Source organism: Salvelinus fontinalis, chromosome 8 (assembly GCF_029448725.1).
Source record: "Salvelinus fontinalis isolate EN_2023a chromosome 8, ASM2944872v1, whole genome shotgun sequence".
Lineage (NCBI taxonomy): Eukaryota > Metazoa > Chordata > Actinopteri > Salmoniformes > Salmonidae > Salvelinus > Salvelinus fontinalis.
In genome coordinates this window covers 44012979-44031708 of record NC_074672.1, presented here as the reverse complement: position 1 = coordinate 44031708, position 18730 = coordinate 44012979, and the positions used below count along the sequence as shown (strand labels likewise).

Below are 18730 nucleotides of genomic sequence, written 5' to 3'. Positions count from 1 at the left end.
CCATGCGTAGCTTGGGGACGAGGCGGAGAAGTTTTCGCTTTGTGCTTCAATGCTCTTAGTTGTTGCCAACATTGACCCGATATAGCTGTTCACTTTGTGACACCGCCTTTAAACTGTAGCCAACGAAACTAAATGTATAGTATGGAGTACTCTATACTGGTGAGCCCATTGTTATCAATCTCTGCTTATTTAATGTTATAATGACAGAGGAATAGTAATAATTTTTTCACCAGTAGTCAGTGGCACCCTTTCTACAATCTCTTCTAAGTTCTGTCTACTTATTCAGTTTAGTTCACCGTGCTAATTCAAAAAGAGCCCTTATGCCGTGACATTGTGAATTTCAATGCCGTGACCCGGATTCGAACCGGGGTTGCTGCGGCCACAACGCAGAGTACTAACCACTATACGATCACGGCGAGCTACCAGGGCTTGTATATCTTGGGGTGAAATCGATCTACTCAAGCAGGCCTTCACTGTGACGTGGCTGAGGTGGCTAAATTCCAAAGTCTAATGTTACACTTTGATGCCAGTTAGATTACAGTTAGTGCTTGTGTGTCTGTGGGAGATATTGGGTAATTCAAGCATGCAGTGACGTGGACAGGCAGAGCTGACTTTTTGGCTTTCCACTCAAGGGGTCTCCCACAAGCCCTGGTAACTCGCCATGATCGTACAGTGGTTAGTGCTCTGTGTTGTGGCCGCAGAATCCGGGTCACGCCAATTTGATACACAATGTTACGGTAAAAAGTATCCTTTTGAATGACTCAAAGTACTAACTGTGTAATCTAAAATGTAAACACAACATGTAAAGTGTTGGTCCCATGTTTCATGAGCTGAAATTAAACATCCCAGTCTACAGTCTATGACTTAGGTGGCTGGAGTCTTTGACAATTCTTTGGGCCTTCCTCTGACACCGCCTGGTATAGAGGTCCTGGATGTCAGGAAGCTCGGCCTCAGTGATGTACTGGGCCATACGCACTATCCTCTGTAGCGACTTGCAGTCGGATGCCGAGCAGTTGCCGTACCAAGCGGTGATGCAGCCAGTCAAAATGCTCTCGATGGTGCAGCTTTAGATATTTTTGAGGATCTGAGGTCCAATGCCAAATCTTTTCAGCCTCCTGAGGGGAAATAGACATTGTCGTGCCCTCTTCACAAATGTCTTGGTGTGTTTGGACCATATTTTTCACATACAAACGTTTATATGTAAGAAACTAAGAATCATATAGGCTTCCCAAAAATAACACGGTCGCTGTGGTAGAAAATTTATTTTGATAGGCGATGTTCTGCATTTATCAAAATGTAAACAGGATTATTAGGGAAATCGTTCTTCTTGCAAAGCATGTAAACGATTAAATCAAACTATTATATTAATCTGACTATTCACAATAATCATAATTTGTGTGTGTACTCAGTGCTGGCCGAGTTCCTATTGGTCAGTCACCGGGCGCCACACTACACAATAAAGGCAAAACATTTCTTACATTGTCAGAGTCTACGACCGCACGTGGCGGTGCTTAATTGGAAGACCTAGACCCTGTCACACTGAACGAGCTGGGAGATCCTTCCAGAAGGACAACCATCTCTGCAGCACTCCACCAATCAGGCCTTTATGGGAGAGTGGCCAGACGGAAGTCACTCCTCAGTGAAAGGCACGTGACAGTCTGCTTGGAGTTTGCCAAAAGGCACCTAAAGGACTTTCAGACCACGAGAAACAAGATGTTCTGATCTGATGAAACCAAGATTGAACTCTTTGGCCTGAATGCCAAGTGTCATGTCTGGAGGAAATCTGGCAACATCCCTACGGTGAAGATTGGTGGTTGCAGCATCATGCTGTGGGGATATTGTTTAGGGGCAGGGACTTGGAGACCAGTCAGGATCGAGGGAAAGATTGAAAGGAGCAAGGTACAGAAAGCTCCTTAATGAAAACCTGCTCCAGAGCACTCAGGACCTCAGACTGGGGTGAAGGTTCACCTTCCAACAGGACAATGAACCTAAGCACACAGCCAAGACAACGCAGGAGTGGCTTCGGAACAAGTTTCTGAATGTCCTTGAGTGGCCCAGCCAGAGCCCGGACTTGAACCCGATCAAACATCTCTGGAGAGACCTGAAAATAGCTGTGCAGCGACGCTCCCCATCCAACCTGACAGATATTAAGAGGATCTGCAGAGAAGAATGGGAGAAACTCCCTAAATACAGGTGTGCCAAGCTTGTAGCGTCATACCCAAGAAGACTCGAGTCTGTAATCACTGCCAAAGGTGCTTCAACAAAGTACTGAGTAAAGGGCCTAAATACTTATGTAAATGTGATATTTCAGTTTATTTTTAATACATTTGAAAACATAAAAAAAAAAAACAACAACAATTGAATCCATTTCAGAATAAGGCTGTAGCGAAACAAATATGGAAAAAGTCTAGGGGTCTGAATACTTTCCGAATGCACTTTATTACATTTCTGCTCCCGTAGGCACAACTCTCTCAAAGATGTTCTTACAGGCTCTCAAGTAGCATACTTCATTGCCTGCTGATGGTTGCCTGGCAACCCAGACTCCTTGCTCTGGCCAAACGCTACGCCACACCCACGGACAATAGTTTCTTCTCGCAATGGGTCTGGATCTTAGTACCTCCCCAACCCTTGTGAGAACATTTGGGGCTGTCTGATTGGTCCAGATATAGATGGGTTGGTGAACACGTGTGGGTAAAGCTGCGGTTTGAACTAGAGGTCGACCGATTAATCGGAATGGGCGATTAATTAGGGCCGATTTCAAGTTTTCATAACAATCGAAAATCGGTATTTTTGGACACCGATTTGGCCGATTTAGAAAAATATATATAAATATGTTATGAATCTCTGCTTATTTAATGTTATAATTACAGAGGGATAGTAATTAATTTGTCACCAGTAGTCAGTGGCACCCTTTCTACAATCTCTGCTAAGTTCACTCTACTTATTCAGTTTAGTTCACAGTGCTAATTCAAATAGAGCCCTTATGCCGTGACTTTGTGAATTTCAATGCCGTGACCCGGATTCAAACCGCGGTTGCTGCGGCCACAACGCAGAGTACTAACCACTATACGATCACGGCGAGCTACCAGGGCTTGTATATTTGTGGGTGAAATCGATCTACTCAAGCAGCCTTCACTGTGACGTGGCTGAGGTGGCTAAATTCCAAAGTCTAATGTTACACTTTGATGCCAGTTAGATTACAGTTAGTGCTTGTGTGTCTGTGGGAGATATTGGGTAATTCAAGCATGCAGTGACGTGGACAGGCAGAGCTGACTTTTTGGCTTTCCACTCAAGGGGTCTCCCACAAGCCCTGGTAACTCGCCATGATCGTACAGTGGTTAGTGCTCTGTTTTGTGGCCGCAGAATCCGGGTCACGCCAATTTGATACACAATGTTACGGCAAAAAGTATCCTTTTGAATGACTCAAAGTACTAACTGTGTAATCTAAAATGTAAACACAACATGTAAAGTGTTGGTCCCATGTTTCATGAGCTGAAATTAAACATCCCAGTCTACAGTCTATGACTTAGGTGGCTGGAGTCTTTGACAATTCTTTGGGCCTTCCTCTGACACCGCCTGGTATAGAGGTCCTGGATGTCAGGAAGCTCGGCCTCAGTGATGTACTGGGCCATACGCACTATCCTCTGTAGCGACTTGCAGTCGGATGCCGAGCAGTTGCCGTACCAAGCGGTGATGCAGCCAGTCAAAATGCTCTCGATGGTGCAGCTTTAGATATTTTTGAGGATCTGAGGTCCAATGCCAAATCTTTTCAGCCTCCTGAGGGGAAATAGACATTGTCGTGCCCTCTTCACAAATGTCTTGGTGTGTTTGGACCATATTTTTCACATACAAACGTTTATATGTAAGAAACTAAGAATCATATAGGCTTCCCAAAAATAACACGGTCGCTGTGGTAGAAAATTTATTTTGATAGGCGATGTTCTGCATTTATCAAAATGTAAACAGGATTATTAGGGAAATCGTTCTTCTTGCAAAGCATGTAAACGATTAAATCAAACTATTATATTAATCTGACTATTCACAATAATCATAATTTGTGTGTGTACTCAGTGCTGGCCGAGTTCCTATTGGTCAGTCACCGGGCGCCACACTACACAATAAAGGCAAAACATTTCTTACATTGTCAGAGTCTACGACCGCACGTGGCGGTGCTTAATTGGAAGACCTAGACCCTGTCACACTGAACGAGCTGGGAGATCCTTCCAGAAGGACAACCATCTCTGCAGCACTCCACCAATCAGGCCTTTATGGGAGAGTGGCCAGACGGAAGTCACTCCTCAGTGAAAGGCACGTGACAGTCTGCTTGGAGTTTGCCAAAAGGCACCTAAAGGACTTTCAGACCACGAGAAACAAGATGTTCTGATCTGATGAAACCAAGATTGAACTCTTTGGCCTGAATGCCAAGTGTCATGTCTGGAGGAAATCTGGCAACATCCCTACGGTGAAGATTGGTGGTTGCAGCATCATGCTGTGGGGATATTGTTTAGGGGCAGGGACTTGGAGACCAGTCAGGATCGAGGGAAAGATTGAAAGGAGCAAGGTACAGAAAGCTCCTTAATGAAAACCTGCTCCAGAGCACTCAGGACCTCAGACTGGGGTGAAGGTTCACCTTCCAACAGGACAATGAACCTAAGCACACAGCCAAGACAACGCAGGAGTGGCTTCGGAACAAGTTTCTGAATGTCCTTGAGTGGCCCAGCCAGAGCCCGGACTTGAACCCGATCAAACATCTCTGGAGAGACCTGAAAATAGCTGTGCAGTGACGCTCCCCATCCAACCTGACAGATATTAAGAGGATCTGCAGAGAAGAATGGGAGAAACTCCCTAAATACAGGTGTGCCAAGCTTGTAGCGTCATACCCAAGAAGACTCGAGTCTGTAATCACTGCCAAAGGTGCTTCAACAAAGTACTGAGTAAAGGGCCTAAATACTTATGTAAATGTGATATTTCAGTTTATTTTTAATACATTTGAAAACATAAAAAAAAAAAAACAACAACAATTGAATCCATTTCAGAATAAGGCTGTAGCGAAACAAATATGGAAAAAGTCTAGGGGTCTGAATACTTTCCGAATGCACTTTATTACATTTCTGCTCCCGTAGGCACAACTCTCTCAAAGATGTTCTTACAGGCTCTCAAGTAGCATACTTCATTGCCTGCTGATGGTTGCCTGGCAACCCAGACTCCTTGCTCTGGCCAAACGCTACGCCACACCCACGGACAATAGTTTCTTCTCGCAATGGGTCTGGATCTTAGTACCTCCCCAACCCTTGTGAGAACATTTGGGGCTGTCTGATTGGTCCAGATATAGATGGGTTGGTGAACACGTGTGGGTAAAGCTGCGGTTTGAACTAGAGGTCGACCGATTAATCGGAATGGGCGATTAATTAGGGCCGATTTCAAGTTTTCATAACAATCGAAAATCGGTATTTTTGGACACCGATTTGGCCGATTTAGAAAAATATATATAAATATGTTATGAATCTCTGCTTATTTAATGTTATAATTACAGAGGGATAGTAATTAATTTGTCACCAGTAGTCAGTGGCACCCTTTCTACAATCTCTGCTAAGTTCACTCTACTTATTCAGTTTAGTTCACAGTGCTAATTCAAATAGAGCCCTTATGCCGTGACTTTGTGAATTTCAATGCCGTGACCCGGATTCAAACCGCGGTTGCTGCGGCCACAACGCAGAGTACTAACCACTATACGATCACGGCGAGCTACCAGGGCTTGTATATTTGTGGGTGAAATCGATCTACTCAAGCAGCCTTCACTGTGACGTGGCTGAGGTGGCTAAATTCCAAAGTCTAATGTTACACTTTGATGCCAGTTAGATTACAGTTAGTGCTTGTGTGTCTGTGGGAGATATTGGGTAATTCAAGCATGCAGTGACGTGGACAGGCAGAGCTGACTTTTTGGCTTTCCACTCAAGGGGTCTCCCACAAGCCCTGGTAACTCACCATGATCGTACAGTGGTTAGTGCTCTGTTTTGTGGCCGCAGAATCCGGGTCACGCCAATTTGATACACAATGTTACGGCAAAAAGTATCCTTTTGAATGACTCAAAGTACTAACTGTGTAATCTAAAATGTAAACACAACGTGTAAAGTGTTGGTCCCATGTTTCATGAGCTGAAATAAAACATCCCGGTCTACAGTCTATGACTTAGGTGGCTGGAGTCTTTGACAATTCTTTGGGCCTTCCTCTGACACTGCCAGGTATAGAGGTCCTGAATGTCAGGAAGCTCGGGCCTCAGTGATGTACTGGGCCATACGCACTATACTCTGTAGCGACTTGCAGTCGGATGCCGAGCAGTTGCCGTACCAAGCGGTGATGCAGCCAGTCAAAATGCTCTCAATGGTGCAGCTTTAGATATTTTTGAGGATCTGAGGTCCAATGCCAAATCTATTCAGCCTCCTGAGGGGAAATAGGCATTGTCGTGCCCTCTTCACAAATGTCTTTGTGTTTTTGGACCATATTTTTCACGTACAAACGCTTATATGTAACAAACTAAGAATCAAATAGGCTTCCCAAAAATAACATGGTCGCTGTGGTAGAAAGTTTATTTTGATTGGCGATGTTCTGCATTTATCAAAATGTAAACAGTATTATTAGGGAAATCGTTCTTCTTGCAAAGCATGTAAACGTTTAAATCGAACTATTATATTAATCTGACTATTCACAATAATCCTAATTTGTGTGTGTACTCAGTGCTGGCCGAGTTCCTATTGGTCAGTCACCGGGCGCCACACTACACAAAAACAAAACATTTCTTACATTGTCAGAGTTTACGACCGCACGTGGCTGTGCTTAATTGGAAGACCTAGACCCTGTCACATTGAACGAGCTGGGAGAACCTTCCAGAAAGACAACCATCTCTACAGCACTCCATCAATCAGGCCTTTATGGGAGAGTGGCCAGACGGAAGTCACTCCTCAGTGAAAGGCACATGACAGTCTGCTTGGAGTTTGCCAAAAGGCACCTAAAGGACTTTCAGACCACGAGAAATAAGATGTTCTGGTCTGATGGAACCAAGATTGAACTCTTTGGCCTGAATGCCAAGTGTCATGTCTGGAGGAAATCTGGCAACATCCCTACGGTGAAGATTGGTGGTTGCAGCATCATGCTGTGGGGATATTTTTCAGGGGCAGGGACTTGGAGACTAGTCAGGATCGAGGGAAAGATTGAAAGAATTAAGGTACAGAAAGCTCCTTGATGAAAACCTGCTCCAGAGCACTCAGGACCTCAGACTGGGGTGAAGGTTCACCTTCCAACAGGACAATGAACCTAAGCACACAGCCAAGACAACGCAGGAGTGGCTTCGGAACAAGTCTCTGAATGTCCTTGAGTGGCCCAGCCAGAGCCCGGACTTGAACCCGATCAAACATCTCTGGAGAGACCTGAAAATAGCTGTGCAGTGACGCTCCCCATCCAACCTGACAGATACTAAGAGGATCTGCAGAGAAGAATGGGAGAAACTCCCTAAATACAGGTGTGCCAAGCTTGTAGCGTCATACCCAAGAAGACTCGAGTCTGTAATCACTGCCAAAGGTGCTTCAATCTTATCCAGAGCGATTTACAGTAGTGAGTGCATACATTTTCGCACAATGTTTCAATCAACAAGCAGTTGTCGGCTTCACAGAGCCTTGGATGTGAACAGAAAATTAACACAGTTGCAATGTTATTTATAAAACTTAGATAATATTGGTGGTAATTACTATTACTTACTTAAATCAATGTTTATTTGTCATATGCCCTGGATGGTGTACACAAAACAATTAACTGCTGAAATTGGCTCTGCTGAGATTTGAACTCCAGACTTCCTGTTTAATAGCCGTTCACTTTAACCAACTGAGCCACAGTGCCTCATAGAATCAAATACTTGTCTGAGCTACAACACCCAAAAGGGCAGGAGCCTTGCTCCTATTTATGTAGCCTTTGGCAGCTTGATTTTCAAGTACTCCCCTTGGACAATATGCCTCTGTTGTATATTTTCCCCAAATTCCCTTTTCTATATTTTTGGTGGACTTTCGAGGTTTACGTTTTATTTCATTTTTCCCCCCAGGTTTTCGTGCCACAAAATCACACTTTAAAAAACAAAAGTAAAAACATAACTAAATTGGTTGTTCTAAGTCCATACAACAATGCTTAAACCACATCAGGAGACCGCTCCAACACTTACAATAAGGTTCCATTTGTAAAGAGCTCATAAAGGGGTTATAATTACATTATTAACGATTTTTTAATCATTTGTAAATGCCGTATAAACCATTAATAACATTTATATCGCATTGGTCAAAATAGTGCAATAACTGGTCAGTGTTTGCCAAAATTGTGAGCTAATGTTTACCTCCAGGTATTAACCGTTTATAAATGCACTTACAAACGCTTATAGGATTAACCCTTTATGTATCATCATCCAACCTTATTTTCAATAGTTGAACAATAGTTATTTTTTCACTTTGTGGATGTGTTGCGTTAGTGCTCTGTCACAGGAACAGAAGAGGTTGGTTTTCATGATGTGTCTTGACCCACCGTTTGAACCCTGTTGCCCTGGTCAAATTTACTTCCAGGACATTATTCAATCATCATTCCTAACCTATGACACTTTACCAGATTATATCAACATTACTTCGCATTTCTCTGCGATAGTCCAAGTGTGCTGAACGTTCTGGTGTGAAATGGTTACCGTAATACCTTTTGGTTTGGTGAAGGAGTGGAGGAGGTATCCTCTCCCAACGTTGAATGTTTTGGTCTTCATACACACCATTCATTGACTGAACATGTTTAACAAAGTGTTGAATCTTGTCAAGGATGTAGTGATTAGTACCAAATACTGCCAATAAACCAAATCAGATGTTATTAGTCACATTCACATGGTTAGCAGATGTTAGTGGTCACATTCACATGGTTAGCAGATGTTATTAGTCACATTCACATGGTTAGCAGATGTTAGTGGTCACATACACATGGTTAACAGATGTTAGTGGTCACATTCACATGGTTAGCAGATGTTAGTGGTCACATACACATGGTTAGCAGATGTTATTGCGAGTGTAGCGAAATGCTTGTGCTTCTAGTTCCGACAGTGCAGTAATATCTATCAAGTAATCTAACAATTCCACAACAACTACCTAATACACAACTACCTAATAAGTAAGGGATGGAATAACAATATATACATATGGATGGCCGAGCGGCATAGGCAAGATGCAATAGATGGTATGAAATACAGTATATACATGTGAGATGAATAAATGAATCACTAGTCACTTTAATAATGCCACTTTAATAATGTTTACATATCATGCATTACTCAAGTGGCCAATGATTTTAAGTCTGTTAGCAGAGGTAGCAGCCTCTCTGTGTTAGTGATGCCTGTTTAACAGTCTGATGGCCTTGAGATCGAAGCTGTTATTCAGTCTCTCAGTCCCAGCTTTGATGCACCTGTACCGACCTCGCCTTCTGGATGGTAGCGGGGTGAACAGGCAGTGGCTCAGGTGGTTGTTGTCCTTGATGATCTGGTATGTCTAAGCTCTTGAGTGAACTATCAAATAATCTGTAAATGATTTACCCACAAGTATAACAGTTTTTCAGCGGCAGGGACTGAGAGACTAGTCATGCGCGAGGGAAAGATGAACGGAGTAAAGTACAGAGAGATCCTTGATGAAAACCTGCTCCAGAGCACTCAGGACCTCACAATGGGGTGAAGGTTCACCTTCCAAAAGGACAATGACCCTAAGCACATAAAAACCTGCCAAGAGTGTGCAAAGCTGTGATCAATGCAACTTTGAAGAATCTAAAATAAATTTTGATTTGTTTAAATCTTTTTTTGGTTACTACATGATTCCATATATGTTATTTACTAGTTTTGATGTATGCACTATTATTCTACAATGTAGAAAATAGTAAAAATAAAGAAAAACCCTTAAATGAGTAGGTGTGTCCAAACTTTTGACTGGTACTGTATGTTAAAACATTTTTTAAAGTGTTAATGTTGACATTGAATTGCTATTTATGGCTCCTGTACAAAGTTAGCCAGTCAAATACCGTATTTTCCAGCGCTGATGGAAAACGTCTCCCATAGCTTGTAATTACAAAACTTGGTCAGAAGGTGGCAGTAGAGTCATACTAAAGTGAATATGTTCTGGTGTTTCCCCATTAGCTTGTAATTGCAACACTTGGCCAGAAGGAGGCGTGCTGGTAAAATAAGCTATGTTCTGGTGTTTCAGTAGAGCAGCCAAGTTTCGAAGCTCCAACATTGACTTGAATGAATTGAAAATTAATATGTTTCACAGAGGGTATGCATGGGTGGATAGATTAAGACATACAAATCATGAGTATCTGCTGCTGTTCATATCTGTTATATAATCTGAAGCTGTGTTGTGTCTCCCCCCCCCCCCCCCCCCGCACACACATGGCGACCATTTTGTATTTGTAGCTGTAAGCAAGTACCTGAATCGGTACAATAATTTAAAGGTAAAATATGATACATATCAATCAATAACATAATCTCAATTCTAGTTCATACCTATTACCTACAGTATAACCTTCTACCTTGTGGCACAAGAGCTGATGATCATCTCATGTGAGATATGGCGATAGTGATGATGATAATGGATATACAGAGCTACAATGGGTTACAGAAGTATTCACCCCCTTTGGAGTTGTTCACATTTTGTTATGTTACAAAGTGGGATTAAATAGATGTAATTGTGATTAAAAAAGGTTTTTTATTGATCTATACAAAATACTCTATAATGTCAAAAAGAAAAGACAATTCTATATATTATTTTTTACAAAGATAGTTGTTGCCTAAGTGTTTTTATCCACCATCACATAATAAGTTACATGGACTAACTCTGTGGGAAATAAATAGGCGTTGACATGATTCTTTTTTTGACTTCTCCTTCCACTATGCTTGGAATTACCACTGGTGACTTTCCTTTCCCGGAGGCTGGTGCAGGAAGCAGAGATGGATTGGGTGGTCGGATTAAATGTCTTTTCTGTTTGGGGGTGGGGTATGCGTTGGCCCCCCCCTTGCCCAACTCGGCTCCAGTGCGCTCTATTGGAGGCTACTACACTTGCACGTTCGGTAGGTACCACCGCCTGTGTCTGCCTCTGTCAAGTACCGCTTGCCTTTCTTCACAGACTTGTTGATCAAGGGTTCCGGTCCCACTTCTCTTGTTTAGTATTCGTAGCATCTAAACGGACCGTGCTGCAGTAGAAGAGGCTAGCTCACCTAGCTTAAGCTAAAGAGCCTCCTGGCCAATGTCAGCTGGCATGCTTAACTTCTAGCAAGTGAAACTTACTAGCTTTGCCCCTGCATTATGGCAACCCCACTCCTATTTTCACTTCCTGGAGTTGGAGGGAGTGAAGGAAACAGGGTTTGCTTGTACCTCCGATGGAGAAGCAGCCCCCCCCCTGAGCACTTGGCTGGTGTAACCCCTGGAGCGAGGGGCCTTGGCACGGTTCTGAGTGACCTGTGCGCCCCTCCGCAAAAACATTACCGTGACAACGGTGCCCTCACGTTTGGCAAACGTGGTATTACTTCAGCCATTGCCAGAGCCCCTGTGTAGGTAAAGGGGTTGGGCTTCATGCAGTCTATACAGTCTCATGGAAGCACAACAAATATTGGAAGCTTGTCCATGTTTAATGCTGTCCCCTCTGTTGCCCCGCCTTACACGGTGTTTAAGGGGTATATCAATCTCCCCAGGGTGAGTGATAAATTGAGTCACTGTCCAGAAGGGGACGCCCCTCCCCCATAGATGGCTCAGTAGTGGGATTCATTGCTGATTCCTGCCTGTAACTCACTAGTCCCTATGAGGTGTCTAATGATACAGGTTAAATCAAATCAAATCAAATTGTATTTGTCACATGCGCTGAATACAACAGGTGTAGACCTTACAGTGAAATGCTTACTTACAAGTCACTGTGGGGACGACGTCGATGCACTTATTGATGAAACCAGTGACTGATGTGGTGTACTCCTCAATGCCATCTGACGAATCTGGAACATATTCCAGTCTGTGCTAGCAAAACAGTCCTGTAGCTTAGCATCTGCTTCATCTTACCACTTTCTTATTGACTGAGTCACTGGTGCTTCCTGCTTTAGTTTTTGCTTGTAAGCAGGAATCAGGATGATAGAATTATGGTCAGATTTCCCAAATGGAGGGTGAAGGAGAGATTTGTTCACATCTCTGTGTGTGGAGTAAAGTTGGTCTAGAGTTTTTTCCCCTCTGGTTGCACATGTAACATGCTGATAGAAATGAGGTAAAACTGATTTAAGTTGTCCTGCATTAAAGTCCCCGGCCACTAAGAGCGCTGTCTCTGGATGAGCGTTGTCCTGTTTGCTTATGGCCGTATACAGCTCATTGAGTGCGGTCTTAGTGCCAGTGTCGGTCTGCGGTGATATATAGACAGCTACGAAAAATATAGATGTAAACTCTCTTGGTAAATAATGTGATCTACAGCTTATCATGAGATACTCTACCTCAGGCGAGCAAAACCTCGAGACTTCCTTAGATTTTGTGCACCAGCTGTTGTTTACAAATATGCATAGTCCGCCGTCCCTTGCCTTACCAGAGGCCGCTGTTCTATCCTGTCGAAAAAGCTTAAAACCCGCCAGATGTATGTTAATCATGTTGTCGTTCAGCCACGACTCGGTGAAACATAAGATATTACAGTTTTTAATGTCCCGTTGGTATGATATACGTGCTCGTAGTTCGTCTATTTATTTTCCGATTGATTGTAAGTTGGCTAATAGGACCGATAGTAAAGGTAGATTACCCTCTCGGCGACGGATCCTTACAAGGCACCTGGACCGTCGTCCACGATACCTACGTCTTTTCCTCTTGTGAATGACGGGGATGACGAAAAAGTATTCCTCCAGTACGGGGTGAGTAATCGCTGTCCTCATATCAAGAAGCTCTTTTTGGTCATAAGACACGGTGGCAGAAATATTATGTACGAAATAAGTTACAAATAAAGTGAAAAAACGTACACAATAGGTTACGGGTCCGTCAAACGGACCCGGGATGTCCAACTATGTGAGCAACCTTTTTTTGGTCTGTTTTGGCGAATCCAGTTCGCGGCAGGGCATTCTCTAAGCAGCGTCTGTGGAGGTTATATACCTGGCATATAGCACCAAGGGGCAAGGGTTACCTGGTAGAGTGGGCGCATACACTGATTGGTAAACCTTTTGCCCCTTGATGGGTCTGGCAGCATCTTGGGGCATTGTTTAAAGGGTTGACTATGGGAGATATTTCTGCTGTGGTGAGTATATCTGTTGGGGTCTCAGGCAAGAGGAGTGGTTATATTTCCCCATAGTGTGTTGTACCGAAGTTGACTGACTGAAAGGGAACCTAACAGTATGACTATAACTACTGTTCCCTGAAGGAGGGAAACGAGGAAGAACACACGTCTGCCGTTGGTCAAGAGCGGTATTATTAAATTGAAGGAATTCATCCGGGCCTCACTCTTATCACCTGTGGAAGGCGGGGCTTCCAGCGAAGTGCAGATTTCATTGGCCTTGTCAGGCGGGATTGTAGATCTTTCAACAGAAGTTGCGAGAGTGCGACTCCTCATAGTATGTTGTACCTTGTTTCTCTCCTTCAGGGAACAGTAGTTATAACGTTATGTTTTTCAGGATGAAAAAGAAATGGAGCTAAGCACAGTCAAAATCCTAGAGGAAAAACTGCTTCAGTTTGCTATACACCAGACACTGGGAGAGGAATTCATCTTTCAGCAGGACAATAACCTACAACACAAGGCCAAATCTACATTGCAGTCGCTTACCAAGAAGACAATGAATGTTCCTGAATGTCCTAGTTTCAGATTTGACTTAAATCTGCGTGAAAATCTATGGCACGACTTAAAAATGGCTGTCTAGCCATGATTCCCAACACAATGACAAAGCTTGAAGAAATGTTTAAAAGAATAATGGGCAAATATTGCACAATCCAGGGGTGCAAAACCTCTTAGACTTACCCAAGAAGACTCACAGCTGTAATCGCAGCTAATGGTGTTTCTAAAATGAATTGACTCAGGTGGGTGAATACTTATCTAATCAAGGTATATTAGTGCTTTTAAAAAAAGTAATATCTACAATCTACACAAGTATTTTGTGTAGATCATTTACAAAAAAAAATAATTGTAATCCCACTTAGTAACACTATAAAATCTCCTCTCCTCTCCTCTCTGCACAGACCATACAAACGCTTCACACCGCGTGGCCGCGCCCACCCTAACCTGGTGGTCCCAGCCCGCACGACCCACGTGGAGTTCCAGGTCTCCGGTAGCCTCTGGAACTGCCGATCTGCGGCCAACAAGGCAGAGCTCATCTCAGCCTATGCGTCCCTCCAGTCCCTCGACTTCCTGGCACTGACGGAAACATGGCTCACCACAGATAACACTGCTACTCCTACTGCTCTCTCTTCGTCTGCCCACGTGTTCTCGCACACCCCGAGACCTTCTGGTCAGCGGGGTGGTGGCACCGGGATCCTCATCTCTCCCAAGTGGTCATTCTCTCTTTCTCCCCTTACCCATCTGTCTATCGCCTCCTTTGAATTCCATGCTGTCACAGTTACCAGCCCTTTCAAGCTTAACATCCTTATCATTTATCGCCCTCCAGGTTCCCTTGGAGAGTTCATCAATGAGCTTGATGCCTTGATAAGCTCCTTTCCTGAGGACGGCTCACCTCTCACAGTTCTGGGTGACTTTAACCTCCCCATGTCTACCTTTGACTCATTCCTCTCTGCCTCCTTCTTTCCACTCCTCTCCTCTTTTGACCTCACCCTCTCACCTTCCCCCCCTACTCACAAGGCAGGCAATACGCTTGACCTCATCTTTACTAGATGCTGTTCTTCCACTAACCTCATTGCAACTCCCCTCCAAGTCTCCGACCACTACCTTGTATCCTTCTCCCTCTCGCTCTCATCCAACACTTCCCACACTGCCCCTACTCGGATGGTATCGCGCCGTCCCAACCTCCGCTCTCTCTCCCCCGCTACTCTCTCCTCTTCCATCCTATCATCTCTTCCCTCTGCCCAAACCTTCTCCAACCTATCTCCTGATTCTGCCTCCTCAACCCTCCTCTCCTCCTTTTCTGCATCCTTTGACTCTCTATGTCCCCTATCCTCCAGGCCGGCTCGGTCCTCCCCTCCCGCTCCGTGGCTCGACGACTCATTGCGAGCTCACAGAACAGGGCTCCGGGCAGCCGAGCGGAAATGGAGGAAAACTCGCCTCCCTGCGGACCTGGCATCCTTTCACTCCCTCCTCTCTACATTTTCCTCTTCTGTCTCTGCTGCTAAAGCCACTTTCTACCACTCTAAATTCCAAGCATCTGCCTCTAACCCTAGGAAGCTCTTTGCCACCTTCTCCTCCCTCCTGAATCCTCCTCCCCCTCCCCCCCCCCTCCTCCCTCTCTGCAGACGACTTCGTCAACCATTTTGAAAAGAAGGTCGACGACATCCGATCCTCGTTCGCTAAGTCAAACGACACCGCTGGTTCTGCTCACACTGCCCAACCCTGTGCTTTGACCTCTTTCTCCCCTCTCTCTCCAGATGAAATCTCGCGTCTTGTGACGGCCGGCCGCCCAACAACCTGCCCGCTTGACCCTATCCCCTCCTCTCTTCTCCAGACCATTTCCGGAGACCTTCTACCTTACCTCACCTCGCTCATCAACTCATCCTTGACCGCTGGCTACGTCCCTTCCGTCTTCAAGAGAGCGAGAGTTGCACCCCTTCTGAAAAAACCTACACTCGATCCCTCCGATGTCAACAACTACAGACCAGTATCCCTTCTTTCTTTTCTCTCCAAAACTCTTGAACGTGCCGTCCTTGGCCAGCTCTCCTGCTATCTCTCTCAGAATGACCTTCTTGATCCAAATCAGTCAGGTTTCAAGACTAGTCACTCAACTGAGACTGCTCTTCTCTGTATCACGGAGGCGCTCCGCACTGCTAAAGCTAACTCTCTCTCCTCTGCTCTCATCCTTCTAGACCTATCGGCTGCCTTCGATACTGTGAACCATCAGATCCTCCTCTCCACCCTCTCCGAGTTGGGCATCTCCGGCGCGGCCCACGCTTGGATTGCGTCCTACCTGACAGGTCGCTCCTACCAGGTGGCGTGGCGAGAATCTGTCTCCTCACCACGCGCTCTCACCACTGGTGTCCCCCAGGGCTCTGTTCTAGGCCCTCTCCTATTCTCGCTATACACCAAGTCACTTGGCTCTGTCATAACCTCACATGGTCTCTCCTATCATTGCTATGCAGACGACACACAATTAATCTTCTCCTTTCCCCCTTCTGATGACCAGGTGGCGAATCGCATCTCTGCATGTCTGGCAGACATATCAGTGTGGATGACGGATCACCACCTCAAGCTGAACCTCGGCAAGACGGAGCTGCTCTTCCTCCCGGGGAAGGACTGTCCGTTCCATGATCTCGCCATCACGGTTGACAACTCCATTGTGTCCTCCTCCCAGAGCGCTAAGAACCTTGGCGTGATCCTGGACAACACCCTGTCGTTCTCCACCAACATCAAGGCGGTGGCCCGTTCCTGTAGGTTCATGCTCTACAACATCCGCAGAGTACGACCCTGCCTCACACAGGAAGCGGCGCAGGTCCTAATCCAGGCACTTGTCATCTCCCGTCTGGATTACTGCAACTCGCTGCTGGCTGGGCTCCCTGCCTGTGCCATTAAACCCCTACAACTCATCCAGAACGCCGCAGCCCGTCTGGTGTTCAACCTTCCCAAGTTCTCTCACGTCACCCCGCTCCTCCGCTCTCTCCACTGGCTTCCAGTCGAAGCTCGCATCCGCTACAAGACCATGGTGCTTGCCTACGGAGCTGTGAGGGGAACGGCACCTCAGTACCTTCAGGCTCTGATCAGGCCCTACACCCAAACAAGGGCACTGCGTTCATCCACCTCTGGCCTGCTCGCCTCCCTACCACTGAGGAAGTACAGTTCCCGCTCAGCCCAGTCAAAACTGTTCGCTGCTCTGGCCCCCCAATGGTGGAACAAACTCCCTCACGACGCCAGGACAGCGGAGTCAATCACCACCTTCCGGAGACACCTGAAACCCCACCTCTTCAAGGAATACCTAGGATAAAGCAATCCTTCTGCCCCCCCCCCCCCCCCCCCCCCCCTTAAAAGATCTGATGCACTATTGTAAAGTGGCTGTTCCACTGGATGTCATAAGGTGAATGCACCAATTTGTAAGTCGCTCTGGATAAGAGCGTCTGCTAAATGACTTAAATGTAAATGTAATGAATAAATCCAAGAGGGGTGAATATTTATCATACCCACTGTACGAGGAGGGGGTTCCACCATCCGGCCCACATTCAGAAACAAACCCGGGTCTTTCTTTCCAAAAATATCTGTACATGAATGTAATATACCTGAAAGAAAACGAATACCATTTGAACCCATGTCTGCTACACTACAGAGCTGTGGATCTGTCTGTCACTGCAGCCTCAGCACCAGCAGGTTCACAACCCTCTGTGTCTTCATCCCAAATGGCACCCTATTCCCTATTTAGTGCACTACTTTTGACCAGAGCATATAGGGCCCATTTGGGACTTATGCACTGAGCTCCTGGCTGATTGTTAGTCCTGTCTCTGCCTCATCCCTCAGTTATTCATCATGCAGAGGCTGTGTATGCAGTCCCAGTCCCCAGCTTGGTGAAGCCAGCCCAGTCATTCTTCCTGTATGAAGACAACACAGAGAGAGACCTCTCAGAGGCTTCCACTGGCACCACATTAAACATTGCTCTGACAACATTGTGATGTCTCAGCATGGTGCCGTCTAGATGGAGTTGGATAGGCAGAAGGAAGATGTAAGCAAGCTTCTGTTTGTCATTTCCTTGATGAACATTGAATCCTGTGGAATGTGGAGAAGACCAGAATCTATACAGTTTCCCTGGCATCTCTCTGGTTTCATCTCTCCAGTACACCTCCTCCTGCCAATTGGAGCACATTTTGTCAGCATCTCAACGTTTATATAGCATAGTAAACATGGAAAATATTGTACGTAATCTATACGGTGCAGACGTGAAACCTTCTAGATTTGTGGAGCTGGGATTGGGAAGGCAGAAGGAAAACGGTTGAATACCAAAGATGGCACGTAATGAATGGAAGATAATATACAGTACACTGGATACAGTATTCCTGTGACGCTGTGACCATCTGTTGTTCTCAATAGTGATCCATACAGATATGAATAGAAAGTCAACTACAGAGTTACAGTATAGCGCAAATTATATTCATATCAGACAATCCATTGTGATCGTTTTCCTAATACATCCATAGAACCATACAGTATACCTGTTACTTCCTGGTCTCTGAATCTGGTTCTAATTCTCCAGTCCACCTCTTCCTGGTCTCTCTGAATCTGGTTTTAATTCTCCAGTCCACCTCTTCCTGGTCTCTCTGAATCTAGTTCTAATTCTCCAGTCCACCTCTTCCTGGTCTCTCTGAATCTGGTTCTAATTCTCCAGTCCACCTCTTCCTGGTCTCTCTGAATCTGGTTTTAATTCTCAAGTCCACCTCTTCCTGGTCTCTCTGAATCTGGTTCTAATTCTCCAGTCCACCTGTTCCTGGTCTCTCTGAATCTGGTTTTAATTCTCCAGTCCACCTCTTCCTGGTCTCTCTGAATCTGGTTCTAATTCTCCAGTCCACCTCTTCCTGGTATCTCTGAATCTGGTTCT

At 45.2% G+C, this 18730-nt stretch overlaps 1 non-coding gene across 1 annotated transcript; it reads right to left on the bottom strand.

Moving 5' to 3' along the window:
* Positions 1-344: 344 nt before the first annotated feature.
* On the bottom strand, positions 345-416 carry trnah-gug (transfer RNA histidin (anticodon GUG)). The gene has a single exon. It is a non-coding gene; the product is annotated as a tRNA-His (tRNA).
* Positions 417-18730: the final 18314 nt, after the last annotated feature.